The sequence below is a fragment of the Castor canadensis genome, chromosome 2, assembly GCF_047511655.1.
Source record: "Castor canadensis chromosome 2, mCasCan1.hap1v2, whole genome shotgun sequence".
Classification (NCBI taxonomy): Eukaryota; Metazoa; Chordata; class Mammalia; order Rodentia; family Castoridae; genus Castor; species Castor canadensis.
Window position 1 is genome coordinate 95,501,494 of NC_133387.1, and position 22,809 is coordinate 95,524,302.

Here is a 22,809-nt window from a genome sequence, read left to right on the forward strand (position 1 = left end):
TAGCTGGAAATGATGAGACATGCCTGTCATCTCACTTGAGAGGTTGAGATTGGAAGGATCCTGGTTCTAACCCAGTCCAAGCAAAGAAGTTTGTAAGACCCCCATATGAATGGAAAAAAGCAACTACGTGTGGTGGCGCACAATGGGAATGAAGCACAAATAGGAGAGTCGTGGCCCAGGCTGGCCTGAGCAGAGAGCAAGACCCTATCTTCAAAACCACAGCAAAAAGAGCTGGAGATGTGGCTCAAACAGTAGAGCGCCTGCCTCAAAAGCACGAATCCCTGAGTTCAAACTCCAGTACCACCAAAACAAAAAAACCTCAAAAGCTAAACCCAACCAGTCAAGGTGGCTCACCCCTCTAATCTTCACTACTGAGAAGGTAGAAAACGGATGTTTGTAGTTCAAGACCAGCCCAGGTAAGTTAGCGAGATCCTGTCCCTGTCTCAACCCATAGCTGGATATGGTGGTGTGTACCTGTGGTTCCAGTTATGCAGTTAATAGGTGGATCCTGTTCCAGACATGCCCCTGGCAAAAATGCAAGACCCCATCTGAAAAATAACTAAAGCAAAATAGGGCTGGGGGTGTAGCTCAAGTTGTGGAGTGAAATTGTGGAGTGTCTGTCTAGCAAACATGAGGCCCTGAGTTCAAACTCTAGTACTGCTACCACACACAGAAAAATGTTGGTAAACCAGCTGGACTTGTAGCTCAGTGGTAGTGTTGCAGGACTCTCAAGCTCAGGTACGGGACACTGAGGCAATTAGCAGGAAGCAATGTTTATTCTGCCGACACAGACTCAGCGGACTTGTGTCCAAAGGTTGAGCCCCGAAAACAAAGGGGTCTCACCTTACATACCCCTGCAAGCAGGTCACAGAAGCAAAAGGCAAAGCTCAACCCACATATGGCTGCATGTGACTTCATTGGCTATTTCATTCCCCCAGTGATAGGTGACCTTCATGTTTTGGTTCTTTAAGTTTTATCTCTCTGCTTTGCCATCTCTTCCCCTTGCCTCACTATCAGAACACAGCCTGCCTGTTTCTTTTCTGGCCCTCCTCCTTGCTACAGTAAAGCACTTGCCTATATGCAGAAGGCCTGGGGTTCCATCCCCAGTACTGAGAAAAGACCAAAAAAATGCAAAACCATCCTAGAAGTCTCAAAGTAAAGATATCTTTAAAACAAGTGCTCTTTTTTTTAAAAGAAAAAAAAACAAGCATTTTTTAAGGAACATTAAAAGTTGCAAATAGCTAATAAGAACAACTGGAATTTGCAGGAGAAAAATTGGTTTCTGTTAGCGCTGAGGAAGCAGATGGGAGAGGTTGAGGGGCCTGCCAGACATCACACACAGCCAGTGTGGGGCAAAACTGGCCAGTGCACCCCGTTGCCATGGCTCTCCCAGACAGCCTTTGTCTCTAGCCCTGTTTTGTCTGGCTTTGTCCTCTTTACAGCTGATTACCAAGGGTTGTCAACTGAAAGTAAAGGGGAAATCTCCTGGCTAGGTATTTCATTTTCCTTTAGCACATTTAAAAGTTGTTTGCTATGAGGGAGGAAATCTAGATGAATTAAGATTAATCATTAAGGTTTAACTATTCTGGCAAATATGACCCTAAAAAGCACACTGGATTCTCAATAATGCCCTTCTTTGAGGCAAAGATGAGACACAAGACAGGAGCCAGTGGGACAATTATCTTTGTGTATACATGGTTCAAAACTGGAAAGGGAGTATCTTTATCAAAAACCTCCAGGCTGCTTCCAAGTTTCTTGGACTGTTTTTTTGTGTTGTTTTGTTTTTGGTGGTACTGACTGGGATTTGAACTCAGGACTTCTTACTTGCTAGGCAGGCCCTCCACCAGCCCTGTCTTATGTTGGGTATTTTCAAGATAGGGTCTTTGGAACAATTTTCCTGGGCTGGCTTAGAACCTTGATCCTCCTGATCTCTCACTCTCTAGTAGCAAAGATTACAAGTGTGAGCCACTGGCAGCTGGCCAAATTTCTTGGACTTCTTGATCCATTAAATCAGAAAGATCTTCAAACCGATCATGTATTTTAATCTGAACTTGTTTATTTCCCTAATATTCTAGCTATCTAAAGGATGTGAATACAAAATAGAATATTCAGTGCATGCTTTTCAGAGAGATGAAACCCTGAACTAAAATGGATGTGGCCAGATTAGCTAGTTAAATAAAAATTGAAATATTTTCTGTATCAGTCGGTTTTTGGACACTCTGACAAAATACCTGAGATAATCAACTTAATAAGTAGGAAAGGTTTATTTTGGCTCATGGTTTCAGTCCATGGCCACTGGGCCCTGTTGCTTTGGGCCTGTGGAGGTCCAGAACATCATGGCAGGGAGTGCGTGCTAGAGGGGACCTGTTCACCTTATGTCAGTCAAGAAGCAAGGAGAGACTAGAAGGGGCCAGGATTCCAATATCCCCTTTAAGGGGCTGTCCCCAGTGATGTAACTTCCTTCCTCTAGTCCTAACTTCTTAAAGTTTTCTCTTCCCAATATTGCTACAGGCAAGGAACCAGGTCTTCAACATACAGGCCTTTGGGGGCATTTAAGATATATACTATATCAATTTCTTTCATTCTTCCTTTTTCTCCTTTAACAAAAAAAACTGAAAAACTAAGTTTGTTTCTAAAACTAGTGAAAAAAAAAAAACCCACTTGGAAACTCACTATTACCTGATCAGTGAGATCATCCTTAAGTTATCACTAATAAACATTTAAAGGAGAGGGAGGTATACGGGAGTGAATTCATATCAACCTCATTGTACTCCTTGCAACCATCCTGTGTAAAGGGCATTCTCTACGCATTTTATAGATGAGATGGGGAAACTGAGGATCAAGGAAATTAAATAATTTGTTCAAGGTCACACAGGTAGTAAATGTCTACTTCAAAGTCCTGTGACACCTCCCCTTTCTGTTCAGCACAAAGCACAGCCTCCCCAGAAGGGAAAGTTTCTCAAACGTCTTCTTAAGGTTTCTGGAAAACGATTAGGGCTGGGATGAGGCACGTTAAAAGCAGTGAATGAAGATTCAGCGATCTCAACAACTCAGCAGGGTTTGTTTGAGGTGACCCACTAAGTGGGAGGAAACTGAGGAGCCAGGCCTACTTCCCACCTGAAACCCATCTCAGGTGATGGATTGCTGCATTACCTCTGGGCAGCTTTCAACATTAAACAAACTCAGCCATCTCCCACAAATCACCTGCCTTCTCCCCTGCACCAGAGAAAAAGCCTTCAGTGTGGATTTTCTTACTGCTTTGCTTTGCCTGATTCTGGAAGCTTCCTTCCTCTAGTCTTAACTCTCCATAGTGAAAACTTACTGCCCCAGATGTTAGGGCACTCCGACTGAGGTTTAGGAATTGTCCTTGGGCCTCCAGTTCCTTGTTTGCTGCATGTTTTGAAACAGACAGGCACAAGGCATTTCGTTTGTGCCAAAAAACTTAATGAAAAACTTGTTTCTTGTTTAATCTGTGGGCAATTTGTGGAGTCATTCTTAAGATGATCATAAAACAACTGGAAAGGGTCATTTATTCTAACGGAAAAGGAGAGAATAGGACAGACAGAAAAACCAGCAGATGGAAGGGTTGTACTATCTTATTAACAGTATTACGATTACTTTCCCCTCAAGGAGGTAGAATAAAGAATGACAGAAACTGTTGAGGAGGTGACAGGAGTTTAAGAAGCCAGTTACCTTTCATCTTTCTTTCAGCCATGGTGGTACTTCTCACCCTTCTGTTTTTAACTGGCAGAGTGTGCAGGGGAAACCCACCCCTGTCACTGGCATTGTCCTTGGGGAACTCCCATTCCAAGCCTCCAGGCATCAGATGGCTCTGTCTTGTGAGTCCTCCCACCCTCAGGGAATATCGTTCACTTGGGTCAGTCTGTGCTCTTACGTTTTGCAGAATTAAGAGTCCCCTGCAGCATGAAAAGTGCACATTTGTGTCCTGGTCCTCTTCGTAAAATCGATCAGATTTAGCTCTGAAAATATAATTCAAGGGCAGTTAACTTCAACAAGACAGAGGAACTGAATACGATATTCCAGGATCAAAGAACAATTCTTATGTCCCCTGAAATGAATTACAGACTATATTCCTATGGCTGTGTATTTGTGACGTGCAGGGCATTTTGCCTTACCATGCTGCACTGTCCAAAATCACTGCATCACTGTTTCTTATAAAATCAGTCTAAGTCCCAATATAGCAAATTAATGGATAATTTTTAAACCCACACATGTGTCAAAGACACAGAGATTCACGTGGAATCTCCCAGAGACTCTGACTCAATGACTCTCCCAGGGTGGCGAAGGGGCATAGGTGCACCTGCCCAGGAGGAAGACTTCTGCTGCCCTCTGGCACAGCAGACTCAGAGAGGAGTTTGACTGCTCCCAACACAGAGAAATGGTAAAGGTTTAATGTGATAATTGCACATTGAATATACGCACTGAAACCTCACATTGTACCCCACAAATATGTACAATTATCCTGTGTCAGTTCATTGTTTTTATTTTTTTTAAGAGAAAAGATAAGGCTAAGAGGGGTGGCTCATACCTGAAATCCCAGATATTCAGAGAGGGCGAATGGGAGGATTGCAGATAGAGGCCAGCCCAGGCAAAAAGTTAGCAAGTTCCTATCTCAACCAATAAGCCCAGGCACAGTGGTTCATGCGTATAACCTTAGCTAAGAAGGGGAGGCATAGAGTCTGAGGCCAACCCTGGGTGAAAACTTAAGATTCTATCTGAAAAATAGCTAAAACAAAAAAGGGCTGACAGTGTGACTCAAGTGGTAGAGCACCTGTCTAGCAAACATGAGGCCCTGAGTTCAAACCCCAGTACCACCAAAAAATAAATAAATAAAAATAAGTAAAGATAAAGAACCCTCTTCCAATGTAGTAAACTATGGTTCAATCAATTTGGGGATCAGAAAATGCAGCCATTCCATCCAGAATGCCAGCTGAAACTCTACACTTCTATAGGACCTTGGTAGCTCAAGCACAAACTGCTAAGATGATCCCAACAGGAACAGAGCAGCTGTTTCTACTTCTCTGCCAACAGGAAGCGCAGAACTCAGTGCTCGTCCCTGCCCCTGGAGACCACCAGGCCTCGAGTGGATGTCCAGCTCGAAGGTCAGGCATAAGGCTTGGTTCAGAGCAACAGATACAGCAAAGAGATCACATGCTTGGCTGTTACCCCTTCAGAGTGGGTTCAGGCACGCAGTGGGCATGGGTAGAAAGAGCTATGTCTATTGATGCAAAGATGTGAGTCTGTAGAAAGACAGCCAGCTCCTCACTCATGCAACCTTTTGTTCACCTGGCCTGGGACCCCCAGCTGAGAAAGACTCCCAGAGCCACTGCTCCATAGCAGTAGACGCTCAGCGCTCTCTCCTCTCTCCTCTCTCCTTTCTCTCCCTCTCCCTCTTTCCTTTGATATAATAGGCAAAAGAAAGGAGACCCAACACATATGTCATCAATCAAGTAACATCAAACAGGGAAGTCTCGTTTCCTACTCACCTTGCTTTGTCACAGTTAAAAGTCTGTAATGCATTTCAAATCTGTAACAAACATGTTCTACATAAACTAAACATGTTTACCATTAATCCAGAATAGTAAATAACTAGTCACTAGGAAGTAGTGGGAAAGAGGCAGACCCTTTGAATTCTGGCTGTGGATGTAAGCAAGAATTCACAGGTATCTCCAGACACCTGCTTCCTCTGCCTCGTCCACTGTCTTTCCAGCTCTCCAGCATGTCCACTTGCTCTACAAAAACTTGGGAGACATTTTCCAGACTCCGAGAAGTCCTTGGCAATCAACTTGATGTTCTGATTCGGGAGAGAGTGAGGAGTGATAACGAATACTTCTAAGCCAGAAAAGAGAGTTCCCAAAGAGGTCTGTGAAGGACTTTTGGAAACAATGAGGTCAAATGAAGACTCCGTCCCCTGTGGGATTCCAGCAATCCAGCTAGGGAACTGCTTGTTCCCACCTGACTCTGCAGGGCACTGGAAGTATCTGATACTTCACTTTAACATTTTGTTCTAATTGGAGTTTTTAAAAATACTTACATTAAAATATTATTTATCTTTTTTTTTTCAGTGTTGGAGATTAAACCCAAAACCTTGTGCATTGCGTACTAGGTAAGCTCTCTACCTCTTGAGCTAAACTCCAGTCTTTTTTTGAAATTTTGTTTTTGAAACAGCAAGACCTTTGCCACTGCTGACCTTGACCTCCAATCCTCCTGCCTCCTTTTCCTGAGTAGCTGGGATTATAGACATGAACCACCACGCTCAATCCTAATATATTATTTATCTTGATTATTGAGTTTTGTGATGTCCTCCATATATCTTGCTTCCAAGGCAAGTGCCTCACTTAGTCTTGGTCTTATGGCCTTTCGTTGAATATTTGTCAATCCCTGATGAGGACACAGAGGGGGCGGAGAGATTATCCTTTTAGTGAGAAATAAAATCAGTAGCCACTAAGAATAAGTGTGAAGGGAAGGCAAATCAAAAAGGAAATGTAGCATGTGCCTTGACATCAGCACAATGTCATGGTTAAGAGTGTTAGCTGAGCCAAAGAGGAATGAGGAGGAGTCTCTCCCATTACTTCTGAGGTAGTCAGCTTGGTTTTAACCACATTGAAAAAGCAGCAGTCCGTGTGCAGCGAGGACTCATGGCAACTGGAGCAGCCTGTAGCCGAGTCAAGTGTGGCACAATTGCAGGTGACTGCTGCTTTGTCATGTGAGCCCAGTGTGCTACCCTACAGAAGATCTAACTATGCACTCCATCTGATTTCCATGAGTTCTACAGGCTCTAGAGTCAGGGACATGACTCTTTGCCATATTCCTGAAAATAAATGCTTGCTTTATGAATGAATGAATGAATGAATGAATGCATGTGTTAGTGGATGGATGAGTAGATGGGTAGGGGGTGAATGGGTGGATGGATGGATGGATTAATGAGTGAGTGATTAGGATGCACAGACAGTGTAGACAGAGGCTGTGGGCACTAATCTCACCTTGAGTGACCTTGAGGAACCCTTTGAAGCCCAGTTTCTTCATCTATAAAATGGAGAGGAGAATGATAACTATTTCACAAGGTTTATGAAAGGGATCAAATGACAAAACATTCCTGAAAGCATCTCATAAAGTGTAAGAATGTAGTTTAACAAAAGATTGCATTAGTTTAAGCAATTCTGAGAAAAATGTTATATGGTCTTGAGGGTATTTTTGGAGAAGGAAAAACTCTTTGGAGCCAAAATAAAAACAGCAAGGGAAGGTCATGAATGATTAAGGGAGGTGAGTGTCTGCTACTGTCTATGAAAAACAGAAATCAAAACATAATTCCCTGAAAACAGAAAAATGGAGCTTTTAAGTATTGAAAAAATGATGGCAACAGACCAGGGTCATCATTCCTGCATAATGCTGAGTATGTTTCAGATTATGGACCTCGTTTACTCAGGGCATAGTCAGAATCCCCCAAAGCCGTCATTTTCTATTTTGAATGCTTTTCCAAATATGTAATATTCAAAATAAATGGTTAGATGCCACACACAAGAAAAGAGAGCACTCGTGTTTTTAATAGCTTATGAAATGCAGCCAGGGGTCTGCTGGTTGGGGTTGAAAGGAAGCAGCCCATAAACAACTCCATCAAGCGTGACAGAGCATGCTGGAGCTAAGTTCACACAAAGAAAATTCTTCCAGAGCTCCAAAAGCCTGGGTTCCTCAAACAAGATCACATGCTACTGGTACCATGGAAGGCAGGTCCTTCGAGAAAGCCACAACGATACCTTGAGGCCCTAGTCTGAGGATCGAGAGGTGTGAGGTTTAAGATTTATAAGCAATGTGGGATATATTTAATGCCTGTCTCTAAAATTGTTTGATAAAAATCTCTCTGACAGTTTCATAAAGTTAAGGTTTCAATGGAAGCTAACTATGGAGGGAGATAACATCGATGTGATTTTATTTGGCCCAGTTGAGTGCACATAGGAAAGAAATATGTATCCTTTAGGGAAGGGAGGAGGAGCAGTTCTTTTAGGTTCCTTCTAGTGCTTGGAATTCTCTCTCATAGTGGTATAGAAATGTCTGGGGATGTAACCCTGTGGAAGAGCACTTGCCTAGTATGCACAGGGCCCTTGGTTCGATTCCCCACCACACCCCCAAGAAAAGTGGCTGTAACATCTACTCAAATAAGTTATTAGATTTCCTAATCAGAGCTAATGTAGTACATTCAGGTCGGTAAAGAGAACATAAAACTAAGATCTGTATTCGACTCTTAATCCATTCCATCACTGCCTATATGTGTCCAAGTCCTTCACCAGCTGTCTACCTTAGCCTTCAACTTGGATAAACAGGAGCCATTGTTCTTATCCCCTGGAATGACTTCACCTGACTTACTAATGGTTTCTGGCTCTTCTCTATCCTCAGAGTCACATGGAAGCTGCCTTATCTCTCTTACATGATCCCACCCTGGGACTGCAGTTAGTTGGTACAATGGGACTGAAGCTGGAGGAATGAGTCCCTGCAAACTGTGAATCAGATATAAGAAAGATCTATTTCCTGCCACTTGAACAGGAAGCAGGGAAGATATTCTGTAAGAAAGAGCAGACAAGTGCCCAGGAGGAGGCAGAGAGGGCAAAGATACAAGCATTCTTTGTGTCCCAATTGCAGATTCCCCTCCTGGAGGCCAAAGGCTTCCCAGTTGTTGGAACTCATGATGTTCCCCAGACATGAAATCAATAAATCCACCAGTTTGAACATAGCTGTTTGGTTCAGGTTGGGTTTTTATAATTGTAGCCTACAGTGTCCAACTAACATGCCCTTGTAAAATAAACCCAAAGTGAATTAGACACTGCTTAAAAAGCCTATCCCCCTGTTCCCACCACCACCACCACCACCTCTCTTCTTTTGTTTCCTGAGTAAATTAGATTTACAGATTGGAAGACTGGACAAAACCATAGAGAACATTGGATCCCATCCTTCAGCTCACAGAGATAGAGCCAGAGCAGTCAAATAGCTCACTGGAAACCACCTTGTTTACTGGGGCAGGGTCACAAATGCTTTCTGTCAGAGCCTCAGCATCTTAGGCATGAGTCTTAGAGGTTTGCTATTCTCTCTACCTCTTTCTTCCTCTTTGGATAACTCTTGCTTCAGTGTGGCCTGAAAGTGTACTGGAAGAAATCAGATCTAGGAATTTAAGAGATTGGGATATAAATCTTGTGCTGCAAGTCCAGACACCAGACACCACAGAAAATATGTCTGCTTTAGTGTGATGGTATCAGACTGCCTGAGTTCAAACTCTGCTGGATCACTTACTAGCTAAGTGACCTTAGAAAGTTAGTCAAACTCCTTTAACTACAGTTTCTTCATCCTCCACCTATCTCATGGGGTTTATTCCTGGCACACCACCACATAGATTCGGCTGTTACTTTCACTAAAGGACAGACAAAGAGAAAGGAGCCACTTAGCAGACCCCTCAGCCTCATTGGCTGAACTTCATCAACAATATCTACTGTCAAGTGTGAGAGGAGCCGAAGCCACTGCTGCCCTAGAAGAAAAGAGACTCACTGGAGATTAGGGAAGACTTAAATAGCCACCTGTGCGACAGTCACAACACTTCCAACTGCCCCAAACAGACATATGCTATTATGGGCTTTGTCCCACTTTCTGACTTCTTGTTCTGATGTCCCCCCTCCAGGTGACTGTCGTACCTGTTCACACCCTGGAGTCAAATACTTTTCTGTGGGTGTTCAGAAATATTTCCCTTACTTCACAGCATTGATATTTGAACTATGTAAGAAATTTTGCTACCTTTTCACCCATCCCTCACGTCTTCATTTCTAGCCTCAAACGAAAGCTCCCAGCCACTTCTTTTCTCACTGACATTGACAGAGAAAGCAATTTAGCCAAGCGGATATTTATTTAAGTGACTGGGCGTTGATTTAAATGCCAGTGATAAATTTGTCGCTCTTGCTCTCAGGACTGTTATTCTTGGTAATGTAATTGTCATGGATCATAACGACAAGACAAAGCTCAGCTTCAGCCACTGCCTGTTGCAAGAGGATGGAATGTGGAGGGCTGCTTTGACTCAGGAGCATTTCCTGAAGGACAGAGGACAATAGACCCCTCTCAATATGAAAACACGTCTTGGAGTCTGGTGGAAGCATGGGTCTGTTAAGGAGTCATAAGACTGTGCATCTTTCTTTTGTGGCACTAGGTGACATTTAATTAATGATATTTGATGGCACCCCACCATCTCTAGAACAACTTTGCACAAACCCACCACTTTCTCACCTGTGGCTTTGCATAAGCTCTTTCCTCTCGCTAAAATCTTTTTCTTTTCTCATTTACTGTACTAAGACTCAACTTAACATTCTTCAAGAGTCAAACTCTTACCTTTTGGAAAGTTCCCCAAGGAGGGGATCCCTGCACAGTGTTCACAAGCCCATGCCAGGGGTCCCCCACTGTTACTGGTGGGAGAACATCCCAGTGTCTGTTGTCTTTATTAATTCAGGGACCACAAACGATTCACCACTGCATACCAGATGGTCAATGGATATGACAGAATGAATGATTGTATCCATTTGTGAATCAGTGCATGAATCATTGCTTATGAAAAAAAAGATAATATCTTATCACCAGACAAGCTGGGCATTCTGTCATGTGCCAGCTCAGATGAAAGTCCCCACTGGATTTGTGCAGGCCAGAGCAATTACACAGGAGGAAAAATCATCTCCACTTTTTTTTGGCAGTACTGGGTGTTGAACTCAGGGCCTTGTCCTTGGAAGGTAGGTGCTCTACCACGTAAGCCACTCTGCCAGCCCACCTCATCTCTACTTTTGCAAAGCATTTGTCCTACAAACAATCTGAGATAACACATTTTCTATATTGTCTTTTTCTTGTTTCTTGTTCCCAAACAATGTGCAAAAAACCAGTATGCTACTTACCTCAGGTTCACTTACTTCTGCTCACTCACCTACCCATAAAAATCTTTGATCCTTACCTAGTAGGCACTAAAGAAAATTATAGAGCCCCACTCCCTAGAAAATACAACATCACATGGGGAATAAGCCATAGGAGCAAAGAGGAAAAATTAAACTACCATTGTGAAGGTCATATTTCTTTATTAATCAATTAACTATTTTAAAATTAAAAAGCCCAGCATGCATAATTGTCTACATTCTATGAAGGCACAAATAAAAGCCAGGTACTGTGGCACATGCCTGTAATCCCAGCACTCAGGAGGTAGCAATAGAAGGATAGGTAGGCTACATAGCAAAACCCTGTTTAATAAAACAAAAAACAACAAATGAACTAACTTTTCCAAGACCTGGCATCCAGTAAGCTGCAAAGCCAAGATGCTAAAGTAATTGACCTGATAGCCCTGTCTCTCCTTGCAATCCATGCTACACCTCCATAGTCGGAGGTCTAGACTTCATTGCATCCCAGGTCTTTGCAGTCCATCTTTAGTTACAGAAAATAGTGCTGCACCCTCCACCCTGCTCAGGGCATGACTGAGAGAGAATGAACCTGCATTTGTGGAATGCAGACCTAGTAATAATAATAATAACAATAATAATATAACATGATCATACAAAGGAGACTGCTGGGGGGAATCAATGGGGGGAGAAAAGGAGACTGTGATGAGAGAAGTAAGAGCAAAGTACATATTATGTATTTATGAAAACAGCATAATAAAACCCAATAAAAAGTGTTAGATGGGGGAGAGGGAGGGAAGTTAAGAAAGAGTAATTGAGGGCGTGAACTTGATCAACATACATTATGCAAGTATGGAAATGTCACAGTGAAAACTCTTTCACAATTAATATATGCTAATTAAAAAGAGAGAGCGAGGGAGAAAGAATGAGCCCGCATACCAGCACATAGCAGCTCTTTAAACTACAGTCCCCACAGTGGATGTCACATTTACATCTTCCTGCACTACACAAGACCCTCGTCACTTCAGTTGTGACACCAAGGGGTGTCATAGAAGGACTTCTGCTTGAAGGAATCAAACAGGGGACACTACAGAACAGCAAGTGGAGAGAGTTCTTTGGAAGGTCTTTCAGAATGCTGTACGAATTTTCCTACACTCTTCCTGATTTCAAAGTGCTGGGCAGACAAATTTCTGCTCAATTTCCAGAAGACACCCTGCAGGCACTATGAAAGAGTTAAGTGGTCTTGGGCACAGCTTCCCTCCAAAATTTCCCTTTGAAAGGGAGGTAAAATAATGAACTGAGTTGAAAGGGGTGGAAGGAGGCAAGTGAGTAAAGTGTTTTGAAGCAAAATATGTAAAGTGCATAATTTTATCTATCATGCACAATTTTATGAGAAGCTATTCCAACTGTATTATTATTTATTAGATTAACTTTCAGTGGGCTGGTGGTGATGGGGAACTAGGGAAGAGCTTAGAGCTGCCTTCCTTTTCTTTCTTCTTCTTCTTTTTTTCTTTATGTCAGTACTGGGGTTTGAACTCAGGACCTCACACTTGCTACACAGGCACTATACCACTCAAGCCATACCTCCAGCTCAGCGCTATCTTCCTTACCCAAAAGACGAGAGCTTACTATGCCTGGAGAAAGAAATGTCTGCCTCATCTTCATCATAGAACTCTGTGAGGATTCAATGACTTTGCACACACAGGCTGAGACACAGTAAGTGCTCAATTATTTTTTTTAATTTTTTTTTTATTACTCATATGTGCATACAATGCTTGGGTCACTTCTCCCCCCTCCCCCACCCCCTCCCTTACCACCCACTCCACCCCCACTGTCTCTCCCCCACCCCCTCAATACCCAGCAGAAACTATTTGCCCTTATCTCTAATTTTGTTGTAGAGAGAGTATAAGCAATAATAGGAAGGAAGAAGGGTTTTTGCTGGTTAGATAAGGATAGCTATGCAGGGAGGTGACTCGCATTAATTTCCTATGTGTGTGTGTTACCTACTAGGTTAATTCTTTTTGATCTAACCTTTTCTCTAGTTCCTGGTCCCCTTCTCCTATTGGCCTCAGTTGCTTTTAAGGTATCTGCTTTAGTTTCTCTGTGTTGAGGGCAACAAATGCTATCTAATTTTTTAGGTGTCTTACCTATCCTCATATCTCCCTTGTGTGCTCTCACTTTTATCATGTGATCAAAGTCCAATCACCTTGTTGTGTTTGCCCTTGATCTAATGTCCGCATATGAGGGAGGACTTACAATTTTTGGTCTTTTGTGTCAGGCTAACCTCACTCAGAATGATGTTCTCCAGTTCCATGCATTTACCAGCGAATGATAACATTTCATTCTTTTTTCATGGCTGCATAAAATTCCATTTTGTATAGATACCACATTTTCTTAATCAATTCATCAGTGCTGGGGCATCTTGGCTATTTCCATAACTTGGCTATTGTGAATAGTGCCACAATAAACATGGGTGTGCAGGTGCCTCTGGAGTAACCTGTGTCACAGTCTTTTGGGTATATCCCCAAGAGTGGTATTGCTGGATCAAATGGTAGATCAATGTTTAGCATTTTAAGTAGCCTCCAAGTTTTTTTCCAGAGTGGTTGTACTAGTCTACATTCCCACCAACAGTGTAAGAGGGTTCCTTTCTCCCCCGGCATCCTCGCCAACACCTGTTGTTGGTGGTGTTGCTGATGATGGCTATTCTAACAGGGGTGAGGTGGAATCTTAGCGTGGTTTTAATTTGCATTTCCTTTATTGCTAGAGATGGTGAGCATTTTTTCATGTGTTTTTTGGCCATTTGAATTTCTTCTTTTGAGAAACTTCTATTTAGCTCACTTGCCCATTTCTTTATTGGTTCATTAGTTTAGGGAGAATTTAGTTTTTTAAGTTCCCTATATATTCTGGTTATCAGTCCTTTGTCTGATGTATAGTTGGCAAATATTTTCTCCCACTCTGTGGGTGTTCTCTTTAGTTTAGAGACCATTTCTTTTGATGAACAGAAGCTTTTTAGCTTTATGAGGTCCCATTTATCTATGCTATCTCATAGTTGCTGTGCTGCTGGGGTTCCATTGAGAAAGTTCTTACCTATACCTACTAACTCCAGAGTATTTCCTATTCTTTCTTGTATCAACTTAAGAGTTTGGGGTCTGATATTAAGATCCTTGATCCATTTTGAGTTAATCTTGGTATAGGGTGATATACATGGATCTAGTTGCAGTTTTTTGCAGACGGCTAACCAGTTTTCCCACCAGTTTTTGTTGAAGAGGCTGCTCTTTCTCCATCGTATATTTTTAGCTCCTTTGTCAAAGACAAGTTGCTTATAGTTGTGTGGCTTCATATCTGGGTCCTCTATTCTGTTCCACTGGTCTTCATGTCTGTTTTTGTGCCAGTACCATTGCTTTGTAATATAGTTTGAAGTCAGGTATTGTGATACCTCCTGCATTGTTCTTTTGACTGAGTATTGCCTTGGCTATTCGTGGCCTCTTGTGTTTCCATATAAATTTCACGGTAGATTTTTCAATCTCTTTTAATGAATGTCATTGGAATTTTGATGGGAATTGCATTAAACATGTAGATTACTTTTGGGAGTATAGACATTTTTACTATGTTGATTCTACCAATCCATGAGCATGGGAGATCTCTCCACTTTCTATAGTCTTCCCAATCTCTTTCTTCAGGAGTTTATAGTTTTCCTTATAGAGGTTGTTCACATCTTTTGTTAGGTTACACCTAGGTATTTGATTTTTTTTGAGGCTATTGTAAATGGAATTGTTTTCATGTATTCTTTTTCAGCTTGCTCATTGTTAGTGTATAGAAATGCTAATGATTTTTCTATGTTGATTTTATATCCTGCTACCTTGCTATAGCTATTGATGATGTCTAGAAGCTTCTGAGTAGAGGTTTTTGGGTCTTTAAGGTATAGGATCATGTCGTCTGCAAATAGGGATATTTTGACAGTTTCTTTACCTATTTGTATTCCTTTTATTCCTTCTTCTTGCCTAATTGCTCTGGCTAGGAATTCCAGTACTATGTTGAATAGGAGTGGAGATAGTGGGCATCCTTGTCTGGTTCCTGATTTTAGAGGGAATGGTTTCAGTTTTTCTCCATTAAGTATAATGCTGGCTGTAGGTTTGTCATATATAGCTTTTATAATGTTGAGGTACTTTCCTTCTATTCCTAGTTTTCTTAGAGCTTTTATCATGAAATGGTGTTGGATCTTATCAAAGGCTTTTTCTGCATCTATTGAGATGATCAAGTGATTCTTGTCTTTGCTTCTGTTAATGTGGTTTATGACGCTTATTGATTTTCATATGTTGAACCACCCCTGCATCCCTGGAATGAAGCCTACCTGGTTGTGGTGAATAATCTCTTTGTTGTGTTGTTGAATTTTGTTTGCCATTATTTTGTTGAGGACTTTTGCACCAATGCTCACTAAGGAGATCAGCCTATAGTTCCTCTTTTTGCCTTGTTTGGGGATAAGTGTAATACTGGCTTCATAAAATGTGTTAGGCAGTTTTCCTTCCCTTTCTATTTTGTGGAACAGTTTAAGGCGATTTGGTAGCAGTTCTACTTTAAAGGTCTGATAGAATTTAGCAGAGAATCCATCAGGTCCTGGACTTTAATTTTTTGGGAGACTCTTGATTGCTGCTTCAATTTCATTTTGTGTTATAGGTCTATTCAGGTGATTAATTTCCTCTTGGTTCAGTTTTAGATGATCATATGTGTCTAGAAATCTGTCCATCTCTTTAAGATTTTCAAATTTATTTGAATATAGGTTCTCAAAGTAGTCTCTGATGATTTCCTGGACTTCCATGGTGTTTGTTTTATCTACCCTTTTGCATTCCTGATTCTACTAATTTGGGTTTTTTCTCTCCTCATTTTAGTTAGGTTTGCCTGGGATCTGTCAATCTTGTTTACTTTTTCAAAGAACCAACTTTTTGTTTCATTAATTCTTTTTATGGTTTTTTTGGTTTCTATTTCGTTGATTTCAGCTCTTATTTTTATTATTTCTCTCCTTTTATTTGTTTTGGGATTTGCTTGTTCTTGTTTTTCTAGGAGTTTGAGATGTATCATTAGGTCATTGATTTGGGATCTTTCAGTCTTTTTATATATGCACTCATGGCTGTAAACTTTCCTCTCAGGACTGCCTTTGCTGTGTCTCATAGGTTCCGGTAGGTTGTGTTTTCATTTTCATTGACTTCCAGGAACTTTTTAATTTCCTCTTTTATTTCATCAATGACCTATTGTTCCTAAAGTAATGAGTTATTCAGTTTCCAGGTGTTTGCATGTTTTTTGTCTTTACTTTTGTTGTTGAGTTCCAGTTTTTTTGGATTGTGATCAGACAGTATGCATGGTATAAATTCTATTTTCTTATATTTGCTGAGGCTTGCTTTGTGCCTAGGATATGATCTATCTTGGAGAAGGTTCCATGGGCTGCTGAGAAGAATGTATATTGTGTAGAAGTTGGATGAAATGTTCTGTAGACATCCACTAGGTCCATTTGATCTATTGCATATTTTAGATCTTGGATTTCTTTATTGATTTTTTGTTTGGATGACCCATCTATTGATGATAATGGGGTGTTAAAGTCTTCCACAACCACTGTGTTGGAGTTAATATATGCTTTTAGGTCTTTCAGGGTATGTTTGATGAAATTGGGTGCGTTGACATTGGGTGCATATAGTTGATAATTGTTATTTCCTTTTGGTCTATTTCCCCTTCAGTATGGAATGTCCTTCTTTATCTCATTTGATCAATGTAGGTTTGAAGTCTACTTTGTCAGAGATAAGTATTGCTACTCCTGCCTTTTTTCGGGGGCCATTGGCTTGGTAAATCTTCTTCCAGCCTTTCATCCTAAGCCTATGTTTATTTCTGTCAGTGAGATGGGTTTCCCGTAAGCAACAAATTGTTGGATCTTCCTTTTTTATTTTTTTTAATTTTTATTGTTTTATTATTCATATGTGCATACAATGCTTGGGTCATTTCTCCCCCCTGCCCCCACCTCCTCCCTTACCACCCACTCTGCCCCCTGTTCCCCCCCACCCCCTCCATAACCAGTTGAAACTATTTTGCCCTTATCTCTAATTTTGTTGAAGAGAGAGTATAAGCAATAATAGAAAGGAACCAGGGTTTTTGCTAGTTGAGGTAAGGATAGCTATACAGGGAGTTGACTCGCATTGATTTCCTATGCATGTGTGTTACCTTCTAAATTAATTCTTCTCAAACTAACCTTTTCTCTAGTTCCTGGTCCCCTTCTCCTATTGGCCTCAGTTGCTTTTAATTTATCTGCTTTAGTTTCTCTGCGTTGAGGGCAACAAATGCTAGCTAATGTTTTAGGTGTCTTACCTATCCTCATCCCTCCCTTGTGTGCTCTTGCTTTTATCATGTGATCAAAGTCCAATCCCCTTGTTGTGTTTGCCCTTGATCTAATGTCCACATATGAGGGAGAACATACTATTTTTGGTCTTTTGGGCCAGGCTAACCTCACTCAGAATGATGTTCTCCAATTCCATCCATTTACCAGCGAATGATAACATTTCATTCTTCATGGCTGCATAGAATTCCATTGTGTACAGATACCACATTTTCTTAATCCATTCATCAGTGCTGGGGCATCTTGGCTGTTTCCATAACTTGGCTATTGTGAATAGTGCCACAATAAACATGGGTGTGCAGGCGCCTCTGGAGTAACCTGTGTCACAGTATTTTGGGTATATCCCCAAGAGTGGTATTGCTGGATCAAATGGTAGATCAATGTTTAGCTTTTTAAGTAGCCTCCAAATTTTTTCCAGAGTGGTTGTACTAGTTTATATTCCCACCAGCAGTGTAAGAGGGTTCCTTTTTCCCCGAATCCTCTGGATTTTCCTTTTGAATCCATTTCATCACACAGTGCCTTTTGATGGGTGAATTAAGTCTGATAACATTAAGTGTTAGTACTGATAGGTATGTGGTGATTCCTGTCATTTAGTTGTCTTAGTTGTTTGAAGGTTTGATTGTGAGTACCTAAGTTGAGGTTACTCTCTACTGTCTTGCTTTTTCTTTTCCTGTGGTTTGGTGCTGCCTGTCTTTTCATGGTTAAGTTGGGTTTCACTTTCTGTGTGCAGAATCCCTTGAAGAATCTTTTGTAGTGGTGGCTTTGTGGTCACATATTGTTTTAGTTTCTGCTTATCATGGAAGACTTGTATTGCTCCATCTATTTTGAATGATAATTTTGCTGGGTAGAGTATCCTGGGGTTGAAGTTATTTTCATTCAGTGCCCGGAAGATCTCACCCCATGCTCTTCTTGCTTTTAATGTTTCTGTTGAGAAGTCTACTGTGATTTTGATGGGTTTACCTTTGTATGTTATTTGTTTTTTCTCTCTTACAGCCTTCAATATTCTTTCCCTAGTTTCTGAACTTGTTGTTTTAATGATGATATGTCGTGGGGTAGTTCTATTTTGATCTGGTCTGTTTTGTGTCCTGGAGGCCTCTTGCATCTGAATGGGAATAGCTTTGTCTATTTTGGGAAATTTTCTGTTATTATTTTGTTGAATATATTGTGCATTCCCTTCGCTTGTACCTCTTCTCCGTCTTCGATGCCCATGATTCTCAGGTTTGGTCTTTTGATGGAGTCGGTGAATTGTTGCATTGTCTTTTCACAGGTCTTGAGTTGTTTAACTAATAGTTCTTTGGTTTTTTCCTTTAATTCCCATTTCATCTTCGAGTTCTGAGATTCTGCCTTCTGTTTGTTCTATTCTGCTGGATTGGCCTTTCGTTTTGTTTTGCAATTCTGTTTCGTTCTTTTTTCTGAGATTTTCTATATCCTGGGTTGTTTCCTCTTTAATGTTGTCTATTTTTGTCCTGAGTTCATTTATCTCTTTATTAATCTGTACTTTGTTTCACCTTGGTGTTTATACAGTGCTTCTATGGTTTCCTATATTTCTTCTTTTGCTTTTTCAAATTCTCTATTTTTGTTGTCTTGGAATTTCTTGAGTGTCTCCTGTACATTTTGGTTGACCATACCCAGTATCATCTCTATAAAATTCTTATTGATTACCTGTAGTATGTCTTCTTTTAGATTGTTCTTGTGGGCTTCATTGGGTTCTTTGGCATAGTTTATCTTCATTTTGTTGGATCTGGATCTGAGTATCTGTTTTCTTCATTTCCCTCTGGTTCCTGTACTAATTTTTTGCTGTGGGGAAACTGGTTTCCCTGTTTTTTCTGTCTTCCTGTCATTGCCCTCAGAGTTGTTATTGTCCCTGTACTGTGTGCAATTAAGTATTTTCTAGCTTGTAATAATAGCACTGGAGATATTTAGAATGGAAGGGTAAGAGGAGATGGAAAGCAAAGAAGTTAAAGGAAAAGGGAAAAACAAATAAACAAGTAGAAAAAAACAAAACAAAGAAACAAACAAAAAAGTTTCAAAGATATAAACATGGAGAGACACTGTACTAATCAACTGTAAGCTTGTGGTCTGCATCTTCCCAAGCTGTCTGGGTGCTGTCATCTGGCAGCATTGCGGGAGCCCTCATGGTTTCTCCATTTAATGTGAAGTGGAGATGCTCTGCACAGGGTGGAGTTGTGGAGGAGTCAAAGTTTTGGCTCTTCCCAGTGGTTTTTCCTGTAAGGTGTATCTCCAGCGTCTCTCCAAGATTTTACTTTAGGAGGCGCGCTTTCTGCTTCCTCCCTCTAGCTACCATCTTGGAATCTAAGTGCTCAATTAGTGGTGGCTACCTATTCACACTAAATTCAGTTGAAACTACTTACTACTCCCCTTTCTCTATCACAGAGTTGTTTCAAAAGCTTTTTCTCTAACACCTATGAAAAGGATAGATTACCAAGCCTTAGTTTGAAGTTCAGCTGACATTTTATATTTACTAAATATTTATACCTTACAAAGGATCAAAAAGAATTTGAGGTGGTTCTCAATAAAAGACAAAAGTATAAATAGATCCACGAAGCCCTTATACAAGCCCTGTCACAAGGGTGACAGGAAAAGGAAAGAGGGACAATAACACAGCCTTGGAGCAGCACTTCTCATACTAGGCAGGACTCACTTGGGATCTTATTAAGATGCAGTTTTCTCCTTATGAGGTACCAGAGTGGAGCCTGAGATTCTGTCTTTCTAACAAGACCCCTCTCCTCTCCTCCCACCAGTGAAGCAATTACTGTGATCAAGAGTACTTTGTGTAGCAGAGTTGGGGAAAGCTAATGAAAGAGAGCTCAGAGCTATTAATTTATACACCAGATAAATCTTTCTATAAAATGCATTATGGATTCTAATACAGAAATTCATTCTAATACCTTTTTGGGAGGGGGGAGTTGAGTATCGAACCCAGGCCCTCACACAGGGTAGGTAAGCACTCTACCCCTGAGCTACCCCCCCACACTCCCAGCCCCTCTAATTAAACTTTTTAATTAGCAGAAAACTCTTACTCTATTGGTGTGGGTATCACATGGTCCTCCCTTCTGGACCGATGCTTGCTACTTCTCGGCTTCTCCCTCCTCCTCTGGGGTCTTTTGGACCTGACACTGTGAACAAGAAATTCAACTAGCCCTTCAAGCCTCTTTCTAAATGATTTCAAGGAAGAAGTGCAGGCGGCACAGATACTGGAAATGCATGATGTAACCTTTTACATTCAGAGAAAGGGCCGTCCCCATCTCAAGCCATATTTCACCTAGTGACGTAGACATATTTGAAACTGGAAAACATCCAAAGAAAATATGGAATCCAATAGATTTCTGAAGTCATGGCCTTTGCCTTCTGTGGTTCACATTACCTGCCTGTGCCTAACTGGGCCCTTCCTTTCTCAAGTCCAATACTTGCCAGTGTGAACTCCTCCTTGGGCTCTCAAGGAAGGCCTGGGTTGTGGGAAATCTATAAAGCACTTAACGGTTGCCGAGAGCTTCCCGGGAGTCGGGCTGTATGCTAAAAGCTGTACCAGATCGCCTCATTAAGTCACCATGAGGACTTACAGATGAGGAAGTTCAAAAAGATGAAGTGTGTTACGAGGTCACACATCTAGTAGATGTTTTAACAGGGATTCAAATCAAAGTCTGTCTAACCCAGGGTTTCTCAACCTCTGGCAAAATGCCACTGGGCATTTTAGACCAGATAATTCTTTGTTATTGCTGGAAAGAGCTATGTCTTGTGCTCTGTGGATATCAAAATGCATCCCTACTCTCTATCCACTGGACAACCTGAGTAATCTCTCATGATAGTTGTGACAATCAAAATGTCTCCAGATGTTACAAAATGTCCCCTCAGGGACAAAATTATCCCTGAGACTGTTCCAACCCAAAGCCTGAGCTCCAAATAAGCAAAGCTAGGCATTCTTTTTTATACTTTTCAAAGATCAGAACTGTTACAGGCTGAATTTTGTGTCTTTCCCAATTCATGTGGTGACACCCTAGCTGTTCCCATTGCCTCAAAATGGGACTGTATTTGGAGATAGGGCTTTGAAAAAGGTAGGCAGTAAAAATGAAGTCACTGATCTGACAGGTGTTCCTATAAAAGTGAAGAAATTTGGACAGAGACACTAAGGAATTTGAACAGTTTGCATACACAGAGGAAAAGCACAGGAGGACAGCGAGGAAGCCCAGGAGAGGGGCCTTGGGCCTTGGAAGAAACCTTTCCGGCTGACACTGTGATCTGACTTGAGTTTGCCAGAGCTGTTGGACAAACTTGTGTGGTTTAAGCTACCAAGTCTGCAGTGTTTTGTTGCGGGAGCCCTAGAGAACTAAAGCAGCTCCCCCAAAAAAGCCACACTGAGTTGCCTCTGCCTTGACTCTCCCATTTGATTAGAAAGTATCAGAATCAATTCACTCCCTAACATTAAATCTTATTTGTGCCCTTATCTTTTCTGTGCTTTTATTATTTTTTAATTTATTTTTTGGCAGCACTGGGGTTTGAACTCAAGACCTCATGCTTGTTAGGCAGGTATTCTTAACGTTTGAACCACTCCACCAGCTTTACGTGTCTTTAATGAGAAGCAATGGATTCTCTATTTTCTCAAGTCTTCTCACTTGAAAACTCAGCAGAGTGGGCTGGAGGTGTGGCTCAAGTGGTAGAGAGCCTGTCTAGAAAGTGCAAGGCCCTGAGTTCAAACCCTAGTAACACAAAAAAAGAGGGGGGCATTGTGACCTTTTCTTGCTTATTTTATATAATTGCTGTGTTCAAATCAGGTAAGTGGAAAACCACACAAAACAAACAGTATGATCCATTTTAAAACGGAGTAATATGCTGACCACTGATTCTTATCTCATCCCTTCGCCCATCTAATGTGCAACCTCAAGTGAGTAATGTGCCCTCAGGAGGCCTCAGTGTAGACCCACACATGAGGCGGGGTCTGAACCCACCTGTGGGTGAAACATGTTCCTGGCGGGATGGTTTAATAATGGCTATTTATTTCACTTGAGATCTGATCCTCTCATTAAACCAGAATGTTGAGGGTTTAAATCCTTACTCTTAACCATCATGATGACATCAAGAATCAAATTTAAATTGCACTGTGGCATAGATGGTAATTTGGTAATCTGGATCAAGTAACTTAAATGGTCATTTTTGGGGGGCCAGTTAGCTCAATTCTGGGAATCCACTTTTTAAGAAAATAATCAAGAGATACTCAAGGATTTGTGTAAAAGACTGTTTATTACAGCATTATTATAGAAGTAGAAACACTAGGGAGTGTGAATATAATCCCTAGTAAGAAAAATGCTCCTATAAATTATTATACCACCAAAAGATAGGATATCACATAGTCATGAGAAAACATATTTTTCAAAAAATACTTAATGACAGAGAAAGTATCATGCTATGGTCTGGATCTCAAGTGCCCCTTAAAGACAGATGTGTTGAAGATTTGTTCCCTGGAGTGGCACTGTTGGGAGGCTGTGGAAATTCTAA